Raw genomic sequence first — 14,538 nt, 5'->3', positions numbered from 1 at the left:
TGAAAGTCAGTAATTACTGTCTGACTTGGCAGAATGGAGAAGGAGAAGATCAGCCAGAGGGGCATGGTCAGGACCACTGCTCTGTGGGCTGCCAGCATCGCTTGTCCCTGCTCAAGGTGTGAGCAGCACTGCCCATGTTCCCTGCCATCATCTCAAGGTAAGAGCTGCCCTTGCTTCAGGACTTCCATCACACCTCGCTCCCAACCATTTTGCTGTCCATCAGGTCTACCCAACTAGGGACCAGCCTGAGGTAACCCCAAGAGCAGGAGCAGGGATGAGCAGTGTATCCATCTGCCCCTCAGCAGGGTCCTCTTGCAAGTGGTTTGCTAAGCAGCTGCAAGGTTTTGCTTTGAATGAGGGCTGGTTATAGTGAGTGGGGTTTAGCTTGGTCTGCTGCTGCCCTGGGCTTGCTGAAGGAGGTGGGTGTCTCTCAGCTGTGCGTAAGAGCTGGAAGTGACATGGGTTCCTCCCTAGACAATACTTGGAGAGTGTCCCCTTGTCCCAGTGTCCTCCATGGGTGGTGACAGCCTCTTTCCTTGCATCCAGCTCCTGCCTGTGAGACAGCTCTTTGGATGCCCTGGCACCCTCCATCTACCGCTGCTCACCAGCTGCCACATTCCCTTCACCACCGCCCTGAGATTCAGGAGCTCATTTGTTCCATTGGCTGCTCCATGGGGAGGGGGTCCTGTGCTGCAGGCTTGGCCAGGCTGTCTTGTCGTCCCTTTGGGGTGATCCCTGGTGCCCATCCCCACTGCTGCTGCTGCCCATCCAGTCTGCTGTGCATGCTTGGCATCACCGCGTGTCTGTGCTCTACACATGTGCCTGGTTAGGGTGATTTGTGTCTTCCAAACACTCCAGTCATTGTTTTAGGGCTCTTCTTTGGTTGACAATAGTACGGGCAGCTGCCACATTTCTCTTCTCCTTAACATATTGTCTGGCTTGTCTGGCTTTCCTCAAGGCCGAGCCCCCTGCCCCAGCACCATTTCTGAGCCCTCCTCCCACCAGGGTCCCTGCTCCCATCAGACACGTTTGTGAGCTGTGCTGCTGTTCTGGGGTTTAGTTCTGCAGGAAAAAAGCCTCACACTTCTTTTCCCATCTATATCCCAGCGCTCAGCCCTGTTGTGTCACCAGCTTTTAGTTCTGGGCACATGCAGGGGTCCCTCTGCTCCTGGGCCAAAACCACCCCATCCCTGTGAACCCATTGAGCGCTGTTGCTGCTGCAGCATGGGACCAGCCCACGCGAGCAACCCCAGAGCATCCATGAGGGTTGCCCCAGCACCAGGAGATGTGACACCAGCAGCATGGAGGTGACCGGGGAGAGGCTGAGCTGGCGCTGATGCTGATGCAAGAGGTTGAAGAAACCGAGGGGGGATATAAAGGGGGTTGTTCCATGGCTAAAAGGATGAGGAAGATGGGGAAGGGTCCCCAGCCTGGTGCTGTGTGGGAGTGATGGAGCATGTCGTGACTCCTGTCCCACTGGGGGCTCCCCCACACTCTATCTTGCTGCAGAGAGGCCCTGAGCGCGCACAAGAGAGGAAAGGGGGGGGGGGGAAGAAGGGGGAGAGAGATCTTTTCATCTAAAAGGTTACATTTGTCCTACTTCCTCCCATCTCCAGCAATTAACTTGAAGGGAGACATCACTGCTAATTGAGCAGTGAAGATCAGGAGCAACAATTACGCCTTTTGACAAGAGACAGCACAAGAGGGACTGCTCCGAGGCTGAGAATGGTAGGGAACGGTTTCTATGGCAATATAACTTTCCTCTCTTCCTCTCCAGCCATAGAAATGATAAAAATGTAGATTTCTCCCTGATTAATGATTTAATGAAAATAAAGAATATTCTTTTTTTTTTTTCTTTAAAAGAGAAAGAAGGGAAAAGGGAAAAAAAGCAAAAGCAAAGGAAAATCGATGGGACGCAATGTTTAGCACGAGGCTGCGGGTGCGGCAGGATCGATGTCCTTCTCCAGGCTGGACGTGGTGAAATCTATTACAGCAACATGCCGAGGACTCCAGGCAGCCCTGCCATTTGGTAATTAGGCAGCAGGCTCACACGGGGAGAACGTGAGGGCTAGATTCACATCTCTGATCAAAGGAGCTGCCCATCAAAGAGCTCCTCGCAACTGGCTTCTCCAGCAGCCCCTCACACTCACTCCATGTCTCTCTTGCCTGCCTTCCCCTGCCTGCCTTCCCTTGCCTGCCTTCCCCTGCCTGCCTTCCCATACCTGCCCTGACATCATTATTGCCAACGTGAATTATTCAGCCTGTTCCCTTTAGGATGGTGACTCCAGCCTGGATGCCACATTGGCTGCCGGCAAGGTGAAGGATTGACCTGCCATGGAGGTGGCCCTGAGCTGGTGGCAAGGGATGCTGTACCAGGGAGCAGGCAGCCCCTGTCTGGCAGTGATGCTGACAATCACCTTGGTTGATGTTCAGACCAGGCTGGACTGGGCTTGGAGCAACCTGCTCTAGTGGAAGGTGTCCCTGCCCGCGGTAGGGGGCTGGAACTGGATGAGCTTTAAGGTCCCTTCCAACCCAAACCAGTCTATAACTGTTTTACAGCACACACTGCAGCCCATCTACTCCCCTCGAACAATCAATTTTTGTGGTTTATTTTTAACCTTTTAGAGGATGCTGCTTTAGGATGCACAAAGGCATGGGATGGGACTGGACAGACCTCCTCTACCGACACAGGGAGGAAACAGTGCAGCAGGTTCAGGTCAGCTGTGTGTCCATTCATCAAAACAAAACGCAACCCATTTCAGCAAGTAGAGCTGGCTTTTGTGAGAGACCCAAGGCAGTGGTGAATTAACTCCTGCAGCCTTCCCCTGAGCCCAGACCCCAGACCAGGGGTGCCTCCTGCCATGGGGACCATCCCCATCCCAGGTACCTCCATCCCCATCCCAGGTACCTCCATCCCTATCCCAGTCACCCCCATGGGGATGCACCCTTACTGCTGCAGATTGGTACCCCCAAGGTTCATCTGTCCACCCTGCCCAGTCCTGCCCCACATGAGGAGCCCACAGAGCACCAGGACACACATCTCCAGCCCAGGCACTCTGCAGGGGCAGAGCATGGGCACGCAGAGGGACTTTCCCACCTTCTCAGTTCCTATTTTATTGCCAAAGCGACGCATAAAACACATAAACAAATCTAACAGCGAGAAATGGGTTGCTATCAAATCAACAAATTAATCTAATTATAGGGCTGATTAAACCGTATCAGATAAACCAGCAGCTCTTCCCAGTGCTCGGCAGCCGTGCAGGGGAGCAGGCAGCCCGGCTCTGCTTTTGGCTCCACGGCACAGGCAGGGTCCAGCCACCCTTCATGGGGAGCACCGAGCCCCCTCTTCAAATCTGAATGGCAATGCAAATCTGAATGGCAATGCAATGCAAAGCACATGATTCCTAAGGATTAAAGCTGCAGCTCCAGCCTGCGAAATGTATGCAGGAGCCGTCTTTGGAGTGAGATCGCTTAAACCTAAGCCTGCTTTAGGTACTGGAGGAACAATTTTATCAGTGCTGTTTGCAGGGCTTTGCCGGGGCTGCTTCCACCTCTCCGCGCGCCTGCACATGCCAGCACCCATGTGCACATGGGAATGCTCTTGTGTACCAGCACCCACGTGTAATACCCGCCCTGGCAGCCAGTGCCGGAGAGCAAACGCGTCCTGTGTGAAAGGCAAAAGCTCTTTATCACCCGACAACACTCACGGAGAGGGCTGTGGATGCAGCACCGCTGGCTGGCCTCACTCAGGAAGGTGATGGGCGGCTGCAGACCTTTGCTGGAGGGTCTGGTGGCTCTGAGGCTCCATGGGATGGACTCATTCCATGGTTCCTGCAGGTGGTGAACCTCGGATCTTGCCTCTTGCAGGACTCTTTGCAGATGGGAAGGTGGAGAAGGCGCTGCTGTGCCTGCCTGGCAAGGGATGTGCGGGCTCCCCACAGGCTCCCACGATGTTGCTGCACCCCAGAGCATGTCAGTGAAGAAGGAAAATCCTTTTCAAAGCAAGTTGGCTCTGTTTTTTCCTGACACTGGCAGGTTATTTTCCTCTTTTCAGGGCATCCTTTCCTCCCAGCCATGGGTTATATCAGCTCTTGATTCTCCTCCTCTTGCTCTTTTAGCTGAGTTGCTCTGTTCCAGGAACAAAGGTGTCGAGTGATGATCTTTTGTTTCCTAATAGGAGATTATACCAGAGTGCTGTCAAGCTCAGCAGAAGATGAGAGGAGCTTGAGAGCCCCGGTGCAGTGCAGAACTCTTACCCCTCTTGGGGTACCCATTCAATCCCACTTTGACCCCCAGCTTTGGAGGGAATGCTCCATTTATGGTCTTCTCCTTCGCACCCCGCTTTAGGCCATCCTGGTCAGTATTTGGGGGCCCAGAAAATACACAGCAGGGGGTAAAGGGGAGTATTGCAGTGGCAAGGGCACGGTGGGATGGCCAAGACTGGGTACATCACCCTGCAAGTGATGTGTGGTGTCACATCTGCAGCACCGGCCAAGAGCATCACCAGCAGGAGCCAGCCTGAAGGATGGGATTATGCAGCGGGCTCATAGGAAGAATAAAGCTGGGGCTATTGACAGGCCCAGCTGGGTGGATCATCCCTACAGAGATGAGAACAAACCCTCCTTTTGTGTTCAAAGGCACCTCTCTGCTGCCTGTCCCCAGCATGCCACGGCTTGGCAGCACAGTGAGGGCTGGGGTACCCACGGGGTACCAGAGTGGGCAAGGGGGATTCAAAGCAAAACCTTCCCAGGCAATGAGCTCAGCTTCAGACACACTTTCACTAATATTTTGTTATGATTCAGTCTTTAATCTGTCCTTCCCCCTTGGAGAAACAGGTAAATAATGCAAGCACAAGCTCAAGGACCAGCGCTGTGCGCACATCACACAGCAGGTTTCACACGTTTTCGGTAGAGGTGAGTGCTGCCGTGCCCTGGATCATGTCAGGAGCCTGGATGATGCAGATATTGGGATGCTGGGACCAACCCTAGGGTGGTCCTGGAGTGGGATATAGGCTGCAGGTGCCAGGATGGGCAGGGATAGGCTGGGAGCCTCCCCCCATCCTCTGCAGGAGGGCACAGCTAAGAGGAGGTACAAACCACCCTAAATGTGCTTCCTACAGCCACCTAAATGTGCTTCCAGTGCCCCCAATGCTCCCGGTACCCACAGCCATCCGCTCTGAGGGTGTGTGTGCATGCATCCTTCTTCCTGTGTGCATGCATACGCATGTCTGTGCAGAGGTGCAGCACATACACGTGTGCATACATGCACATGGGTGCATACACTTGTGTACATTCATGTGTATGTAGAAGCCCACGTGCGGGTCGTGGCGTGCAGGGCTGTGCGCAGGGTGGGGGATGCTCTGTGGAGAGGAACCGTTCCCCAGCCTGGCTGATGCAGTTTAGCAATCAGAATAACTTTGCTGATGAATATTTAAGCCGAGCGCTGAATATTTAAAGCATTCAATTATTTTAATGGCTTCTAAGTGTGACAGCGGGAGGGGACAGGGGGACGGCTGCTCCTGAGTCCAGCGATGGGCCCAGGCAGGGCAGGCAGGGATGCTGTGCACAGCCCCCTACAGTGGGAGAGCTGGGGGGAAGCTTGTGGTCCCCAGCAGGGTGGTGGCATCTTTAACACGCTGCTGCCGGTGCATCCCTGCCAGAGCTCATCCTGGTAGGCACAGTCCCAGCGGGCAGGAGGAGCGCTGTGCCCTGCCATCCTGGCAAGCCTCAGCCACGTCCTAGTGCCCTCATTCTTGCATGAGCAGCCTCGGCGTGTGCCAGCACTGCACGGTGCCAACCCCTTCCTCTCTGCCACCAGCAATGCTCTTGAGCTGCGCCTCTCATAGAATCATGGAATGGTTTAGGTTGGAAGGGAATGTAAAGCTCATCCAGTTCCAACCCCTGTCACAGGCAAGGACACTTTCCACTAGAGCAGCTTGCTTCAACTTGTCCCCGTGCCATTGTGCCATCACAGCAGTGGAAGGACTGATGTGGCCCTGCACCAGTGCCACCACCAGCTCTGTTGGCACCCCCAGGGATGTGAGGGGGTGACACAGCCTCCATCAGCCCCTAAGTCACCCTGAAGGCAAGTGGGTGGTGACACGGGGGTGGTGTGCCCACTGCAGCATGTCCAGTCCCACCGCCTGGCCCCACAGCCACGTGCTGCCCATGGAACCAGCCTGAGACCCAGGGCCGGGGGTGTCAGGGAGCACAGAGGAGCACTTTCCCAGTGCGTGCTCCCACAGCCATAAATATTCATATTCTTATACTAATTTTCCATGTACTTTTCTGTCACATCCAATTTTATTTTAATTTCCCTTTATAAACCTTCACAGCTAATGCACTCCGTGCTCCCATGATTACCCCAATCAGCCAGCACTTTAAACACAATCCCTGCAGGCAGCTCTTGTTGGAAGCTACAGGATCACCGAGCATCCACACACGACTTGCACACACTTGGCAGACCCACTCACCAGGGTTACAGCAGAGTTCCTTTGCCACCCTGCGGTGGGCACAGCTCCCATCATGGTGGCACGGTCACCAGGCTGTGCTGATCTTCCTACGGTGCAAGACTCGAAGGAAGGCTCTAGCAGCCTTGGTTGTGTTCGTGTTCTGCAGTGTGCACATTGCATCGTGTCCTGCGCAGGGATGCGGCTGTCCCAGTCACTGGGCTTCCCTTGGATAACTGGTTTGGCAGAGGCCACCTCCAGCACTGTATCCAGCTGGAAGTGACACTTCACTGTGGGCAAGCTCCTGGAGCTCCTTGAGGAGCAGAAGTGTGCAGGATCACGGTGCTGGGGCTGTGCAGTGCCAGCCAGCATGCCAAGGCTGCAACAGGGCTGTGCTAGGGCTGTGCCATGCCGGCTCTCTGGGCTCAACAGGGCCTTCCCTGCAGGGATGTGTTGTGCCATGCCCTGACACGCTGTGCCAAGCCAAGCACACTGCCCAGACTCAGCACTGCCATCCCTGTAGTACTGTGCCATGCTGTGCTGTGCCGTGCTGTGCTGTGCCAAGTGGTCTGGCCAGGCTCGGCAGTACCATACCTGAAGGGCTGCGCCATGCTATGCCATGCCATGCAGGCTGCCTAGGATCAGAGGTGCTGTGCTTGCTGGGGAGGTACCACGTGTGTGTGTCAATGCCAAGCCCCATCCTGGCACATGATGAATCAGAATCATGGAAGGTTTTGTGTTAGAAGGGACCTTAAAGCTCATCCAGCTCCAACCCCTGCCACGGGCAGGGACACCTTCCACCAGACCAGCTTGCTCCAAGCCCCTGTGTCCAACCTGGCCTTGAACACTGCCAGGGATGGGGCAGCCACAGCTTCTCTGGGCACCCTGTGCCAGCGCCTCAGCACCCTCACAGGGAAGAAGGCAGTGTCTGTGCCATGCTCTCTTTGCCACACAACTCAGGCACCCTAGCCCGGTCCTGCTCAGTGCATCCCACACTCACCCTGCCTGTCACCAGAATCGTGGCATGGCTCAGTGCCATTGTGCCACTGCTCCCATGGCACTGTGAGGCTCCAGCAGTGTGGATTTATCAGCTCTGGGCAGTTGCACCAAAGCTGATCCAGCTGGCACTGCATGTACACAAGCGTCCACACATGTACCAACATCTCTGTGTGTGCACCCACCGCTCAGTCCCTTGTTGGGTACCCTGATCTAGCCTGTGACCTGGGCACACAGTGGGCATTGGGCTGGGGACAGAACACATCCCCAAGCTGGATAGAACATGTCCCCAGTGAGGCAGGACGTGTCCCTAGTGGGGCACTGGCCCTTGCCCACTGTCAGACCCAGAGTGGGGTCACACAGCCACAAGCAATGGGAAAAGCCAGGTCTGCCCAAGAACACAGTGCCGCTGGCAGAAGGAGGGAGCACATGGATGACAATTTGTTCCTCCCCATCCACGGGGACACGGATTAAAGAGGCTGTGGGAGCAGGTGCTGATCTCTTGATGGTGGTCCCATAGAAATCCCCCCATGGGCAGGGGTAGGGTGGCTGCCATGCTCCTGCCAGCCATGGGGAAGTCACTGCGGCTCCGCTCGCTCGCTGCTGAAGACCTCTTGATAAACATTTATAAACATTTGTAGTATTTTAAACTTCCCCTCAATAATTTATGAATAGTTATTTTATATACTTTAAAGAGGGTAATAATGTAAAATTTATAAGGCGGGAGCACTCAGAGTGGCAGCGCGGCGTCGCGGGGCTGGGAGCGGGAGGCGCATCTTCCCCGCCTCTCCCAGCCAGCGCTGATTGAAACTTGAAAGGCTGCAGCAGTGGGGTGGAAACGGGGCACGGCAGGACACCGAGGGGCACGTGAGCCGGGGGACATGGGGCACACGTGTGGCCAGGAGGGGTGGTGGACCACGAGGCCAAGAAAAGGAGAGAGGGATGGGAAGGAAAGAGATCTTGGGATGGAGGGTATGAGTGATGCGGGTGAAAGATTTGGGGGTGAAGGGGATAAGTAATGGGGGTGAAAAAGATCTGGGGATTCAAGGAATGAGTGATGGATGTGAAGAAGAAGTGCAAGAAGGGTGAATGGATGAGCAGAAAGAGGGAGGGAGGGAAGGAAGGAGGGAGAGAGGACAGATGCATGCAAAAGAGTGATAACAGCGGCAGGAGGATGTGGGAGCGAGGGATGGGGAGAAGGAGGGATGGAAGCAGCAGAGGAGGGGAGGGGCGAGAAGCAGCTGGGAGCTAGAGATAAAGAGGGAGGAAAAGGGTGCCTGGCACTGAGCGCAAGAAGGTGGCAGTCGGACGGATGGACGGATGGATGGAAGGGTGGATGATGGATGGATGGATGGATGGATGGATGGATGGATGGATGGATGGATGGATGGATGGATGGGCGAACAGAGGGATGGATGGGGGATGAGCAGAGTGGGAAGGAGGGAATGGGGACAGATGTCTGCAGGGGTGCAGAGGGTGTGTTGACATGCCCAGGTCTGCCACATACCCCCATGAGTGGGGGTCATGAGCAAGGTTTGTGGTCTGGGAGGGCAGGAAGGGGTGAGATGCTCCTGGAGCTGTGGGGATGGGAAGAGGCATGTCTGGGGGCTGTTGAAGTGTGGTTGTGACAGGGAGGCACCTCTGAACATGAAGGTGTGCAAGGCACCAGGAGGAGCATGAGGGGACAGCACATGGGCATGAGCAGATGTGTGGTGGCTGAGCACATGAGCAAGGTGTGGAAGTACAGGGGGGTGTGAGCGAGCACACAGGCCATGAGTGCACACCTGAGAGCTGAATGGGTGTGCAAGGTGTAAGTGTACAAGGCATGCAGGGCCTGAGGAGGTGCACACAGTGAGTGTGAACAGGGTGGGAACACTTGTGCAAGGGTGAGTATGAGCAGAGAAAGAGTGTGCAGGGATGAGTGTGAGCAGGGTGGCAGTACTCAGTGCAGGGGGTGAGTGTGAGCAGGGTGGCAGTGCTCATGCAGGGATGAGTGTGAGCAGGGTGGCAGTGCTCAATGCAGGGCATGAGCATGAGGAGTGCTCATGCAGGGGGTCAGTGTGAGCAGGGTGGCAGTGCTCGTGCAGGGGGTGAGTGTGAGCAGGTGGCAGTGCTCAATGCAGGGCATGAGCATGAGGAGTGCTCATGCAGGGGGTCAGTGTGAGCAGGGTGGCAGTGCTCGTGCAGGGATGAGTGTGAGCAGGGTGGCAGTGCTCAATGCATGGGGTGAGTGTGAGCAAGGTGGCAGTGCTCGTGCAGGGATGAGTGTGAGCAGGGTGGCAGTGCTCGTGCAGGGATGAGTGTGAGCAGGGTGGCAGTGCTCGTGCAGGGATGAGTGTGAGCAGCGTGGCAGTGCTCGTGCAGGGATGAGTGTGAGCAGGGTGGCAGTGCTCAATGCAGGGCATGAGCACGAGGAGTGCTCATGCAGGGGGTGAGTGTGAGCAGGGTGGCAGTGCTCAATGCAGGGCATGAGCACGAGGAGTGCTCATGCAGGGATGAGTGTGAGCAGGGTGGCAGTGCTCAATGCAGGGCATGAGCACGAGGAGTGCTCATGCAGGGATGAGTGTGAGCAGGGTGGCAGTGCTCGTGCAAGTGAGAGTGCATGTGCTGCAAGTGTGTCTGGGGCAGGTGTGCACGTGCAGAGCATCTGAAGGTGAGGAGGCAGCTGTGTGCTACACAAAGGTCCCCCCCTAGGATCCCCACAAGGAGACACCCGCAGAGCCAGCTGTGCCCCTGGGGACAGCCCTTCCCTGGCTCCTCAAGGAAGCTGGGCTCCCGGGGGCTGTCCTGAGCTCCATGAGGACACACGTGGGCCCCGCTCCAAGGGACACCCGCTCAAATCCTTCTGGAATTACCGAGGCACCTTAAATGCATAAGTGAAATCTGTCAGGCACAGAGGGACCTGCCACGCAGTGATAACATCTTCTATGCTATATATAGCACTGCCTTTATATACATATACAGATATATACTTATTTATGCTGCTTCAAGGAGGATGGCAGGAGCACACAGGTAGGGCACGTGTAGGACGGTGGGAGGGGGAAGTGTGCAAGGCATGCAAGGTGTGAGTGCATGCACAAAGCAGGCGGGCGTTCAAGGTGTGAGAGCTGTGCAAGGTGTGCAGGCATGCAGGGTGCAAGAGTGAGCGTGCAAGGCTTGTGTTTATAGGTGACAACACGCATGCAAAGCACAAGCGGGTGCAGAAGGGCTCAGGGGTGCTGTATCCACAGCCGGGATGGCAACGCCACTGCAGGGACCCACTGGGGCAAAGGGATGGAGGTGACATGGGGGGCATGGGGAGGAGGGGAAGGGGCACGTTGTATCCAGGAGCAGGGAAGGCTCCAGAGCATTGACAGCGGAGGGAGGATTCCTGATTTTGAGGCTGATTCCTGGGTGTTCGGGGCTGTCAGGTTCCTGGTTAGCAGCTCCCCCCTCCGCGGAGCTGCACCGCGTAGTTGACACCACAATTGTTTTCTGAAGAGAACACGCGACTCTCTTCTTATGTATTCCCTTTCCCGGTGTTTGTATTTGCTTCAAAGTCTCCTCATCACCCTGTTTGGTGACAAAAACTCATGTCTGGAGATCAGGGTAATGTGTTGCTTTTCAAAGCCCGTGGAGGAGGGGGTTGGCAGACATGGATTTGCTGCATTATTTACTTCCCCATGTCTCCCTGCCTCCCTGGCAGCCCTGCCTGTCCCCCCACTCCTGCGTGCTGCCCCCCCCCCCCCCCACGCTCAGCATCCCACCTCATGCTCTGGGGGCACCCAGAGCACAGCAGCACCCGGGGGTGGTGCTGGAGACAAGGGTGGAAGGGAGGGTGCAGGAGCCCCCAGGTAGGATGTGGAGCACGCACAGCTTTGCAGACCATGTCAGTGTCACACAGCACCGGCAGGGTAAGGTGCCTGGTACTGCCCCATCCCCTGCCCACATCCAGGCTGGGCTGGGGGACAGCAGGACCATGGGTTGGGGTCACTGCCTGCGCCCCTGCAGCAGGGCATGCAGGCTGGCCATGCTCCTCATGAGCTGCCACCTCCCCATGGGCACCTTGATGGGTGGCCTGGCCTCTGCAGATGTGTCCTTGAGCAAATCAGGGCAGGAAGAGAGTGCGCTGGTGCTCAGCACCCTCCAGAAAGCATTGTGCAGGCATACAGTGTGCGTGGATTTGTGCAAACACGGGATGTAGCTGGGTGCACATGGCTGGGTGCAGGATGGGTGCTGGGGAACCACGCTGCAGGTGCACTGCCAACAGCACAGGCAGTTCTCTATCTAATTGATCAGTTCATTACCTCCAGCATTCAACTCCATATTGGGTTTAGATGAAGGGATAAGGTAACAAGTGGATTAGGAGTGTGTCTTCAAGGAGTGAGCCAGTGGGGAGGTGGGAGGAAGGGAGAGAGATAAGAGACAGGTAAATGTGGAATAAAGCCCCCCTGCTTATTGAAAAGGCTGGAACCAGGAGCTGGAGATGGTTCCAAGGCACAGCTGCAGTGATGCAGAAGAGCTACAGAGGAAGCTTCAGAAATGATGTGCCAAGGCAGGAGGGTGCTCCAGAAATGGTAGGGTTGGGATAGAGGCAGGAGGGTGCTCCAGAAATGGTGCAGAGGCAGGGGATGGTGCTGTGACATGACAATGCTACTCCAAAATCAGTGCTGAGTGCTCAGAGCACACTGCTCTGCAGCCATGGCCGGGCTCGACCTTTCTCCATCCCCTTCTGTCCTGCCCAGGGTGGCCAGGGCTAGACAGGGGAGGCCATGGTCTGGGCAGGCAGCATGCAGCGTGACCCTGCACTAGGGAGCATGGACACTGAGGCTGCATCTCCTGGAGATCTGCATCCCTTGTTTCCTAGGACAAATGGCACCCCAAAACTGCTGGGGCCTGGCAAACCCAGGCAGTTTTCCAGGGGTGTTGAGGAGGAAGGATGGCATCAGCGTGAGCCCCCCAGCAGCGCTGGTGGTGGCGAGCCCCTGGGGATGGCCCGAGGGGGTGGCTGCGGGTGTCAGCCGTCCTCCTGGCATCAGGGCTCATTACTGTGACAGGCTGTCACTCAGGTTGCAGCCAGCCCCGGGGGCACACCTGGGGCTGAAGGGTCCCCCCATCAGCACAGGGCTGGTGGAAGAGCATTTGCATCCCTCTAGTGAGCCTTTGCATCCCCACAGCACGCTCTGCAGCCCATGGGGATAGCAGGGAGAGCTGCACAGCACCACCCAGCCTCCCTGGGCACCCGGGTGCAGCATCCCCCCGTGGGTTGGAAGGGATGGAGGAGCAGGAGCCAGGCAGAGCACATGGGCAAGTGCAGGCAGTATCCCCAGCACGGTCCCTGCCTGTCAGCCGAAGCACCTCATTGTATGTCAGGTGCTGATCCCCACATGTCAGTGCGGGACATGACAGCCCACTAATGACCGTGGCGGAGCAGGACGGCTCTGCACGCAGGGCAGGGATAATTGTTTGACTTTCCTCACTTCCTATCCTGCTGTCACTTGCTCTTTGGAGCCCTGTCAAGCATGCAGCATTCTCCAGCCCCCTCCTGCAGCACAAACAAGCACCGCACAGCTCAGCACACACACGCAGTGCATCCTGCAGCGTTGAGCAGTCACACACAGGAGCACAGGTACATGCATGTGTGCACACATGTGCCTTTGCCCGTGTGCATGCAGCAGTGAGCTACACACATGTATGTGTGCAAACACAGCCTGTATCCTACATGCATATCACTGCATATGCATACATAACATAGACACACACATCCTTCGTTCTAGGGGCATTCAGCACTGAGAAATGCACCCACATGCTTGAACACATGATGGTTCACTATGCACATGCACAAGCACATGTGAATTTTGTGTATACATGAAGCTCCCCATGACCCGTCTTCAGTGTGTGCTTGAGCCCAGAACCTCCCCCCCCACTGTGTGCTGGGCTGCACCCCCAGAGCGTGAGCAGCAGTCGAGGGAGGGGATCCTGCCCCTCTGCTGCACTCTTGGGAGACCCCCCCCTGCAGTCCTGATCCAGCTCTGGGGCAGCAGCACAAGAGGGATGTGGAACTGTTGGAGAGTCCAAAGGAGGCCACGGAGATGCTGCGAGGGCTGGAGCAGCTCTGCTCTGGAGCCAGGCTGAGAGAGCTGGGCTGGGTCAGCCTGGACAAGAGAAGGCTCCTGAAGGGGAGACCTGAGAGCAGCTCCAGTGCCTGAAGGGGCTGCAGGAAACCTGGAGAGGGCTTTGGACAAGGGCCTGTAGGGACAGGCCAAGGGGAATGGCTTTAACCTGCCAGAGGGGAGACTGAGATGAGCTCTTAGGCAGAAGCTCTTCCCTGTGAGGGTGCTGAGGCGCTGGCACAGGGTGCCCAGAGAAGCTGTGGCTGCCCCATCCCTGGCAGTGTTCAAGGCTGGGTCACACCCTTCACCTCCATCCTATGTGCATTTGCAGGCAGGGAGCACACAGGAAGTACCAGCACATCCCCGTGGTTTTACCATTCAGCGACTCTGGTTTGTCCTGACTGAGCTGTGACCCCAAAACCTGCCCAGAGAGTGGGGGATGCCCCCAGACCTTCAGCTGCACACACTGAGGTGTGCACAGTGTGCCCAGGCACTTCCATGTCCCCAGGGCTGGGCTCCCATCCTATCTCACAGCAGAGGAGGAGCAGGAAGGAGGCCAGCAGGGTTGGAGTTGTCAATGCACCACCGAGGAGGAGGAGAAGAAGGAGGAGGAAGGGGAGGAAGGGCAATGCCAGCCGAAGGTGCAGTCACTGTGCATCCAAGGGATGGGTTGGCTGGCCATGACAACATCACACGGGAAAGGTGCCTTGTGCTGGCCAGAGCTCCCGAGGGCAGGAAGCATTTCCCTGTTATCCTGACGCTGTCTGCGCCATGCTCGCAGCGGTTCCTCCTCCCTGCTGTGCCTGCCACTTGCCTCGGCGTAATTAAAGATCCAACGACCTTTCCCACTGCCTGCGACGCCGGACAAATGAATGGCAAGAGCCAGATTAGAGCCCAGCTCAGCACCCCCCACCGATCCCTTTAATGAGGCATTTAGGCACGGCCAGTGGGGTGCTTGGCTGCCAGGGCCAGCTGTGACGCACCTTGGCCAGCCTGGACATC

At 56.5% G+C, this 14,538-nt stretch overlaps 1 long non-coding RNA gene across 2 annotated transcripts; it reads left to right on the top strand.

Moving 5' to 3' along the window:
- Positions 1 to 1,021: 1,021 nt before the first annotated feature.
- LOC130601540 (uncharacterized) lies at positions 1,022 to 2,437 on the top strand. Of its 2 annotated transcripts, none has more exons than XR_008972696.1 (3): positions 1,022 to 1,307; positions 1,617 to 2,029; positions 2,275 to 2,437. It is a non-coding gene; the product is annotated as an uncharacterized LOC130601540 (long non-coding RNA). The 2 variants fall into 2 exon arrangements; XR_008972695.1 differs by lacking the exon at positions 2,275 to 2,437 and having other exon boundaries at positions 1,617 to 1,728; positions 1,866 to 2,193.
- The last annotated feature ends 12,101 nt before the right edge of the window (positions 2,438 to 14,538 follow it).

The sequence above is a fragment of the Pezoporus wallicus genome, unplaced genomic scaffold (assembly GCF_028554395.1).
Source record: "Pezoporus wallicus isolate ANWC-B61680 ecotype Strahan unplaced genomic scaffold, APGP_CSIRO_Pwel_v1 contig_11153, whole genome shotgun sequence".
In the NCBI taxonomy this organism is placed as follows: Eukaryota; Metazoa; Chordata; class Aves; order Psittaciformes; family Psittacidae; genus Pezoporus; species Pezoporus wallicus.
The sequence above is the reverse complement of the archived record's forward strand: the minus strand, read 5'-3'. Positions and strand labels throughout refer to the sequence as shown.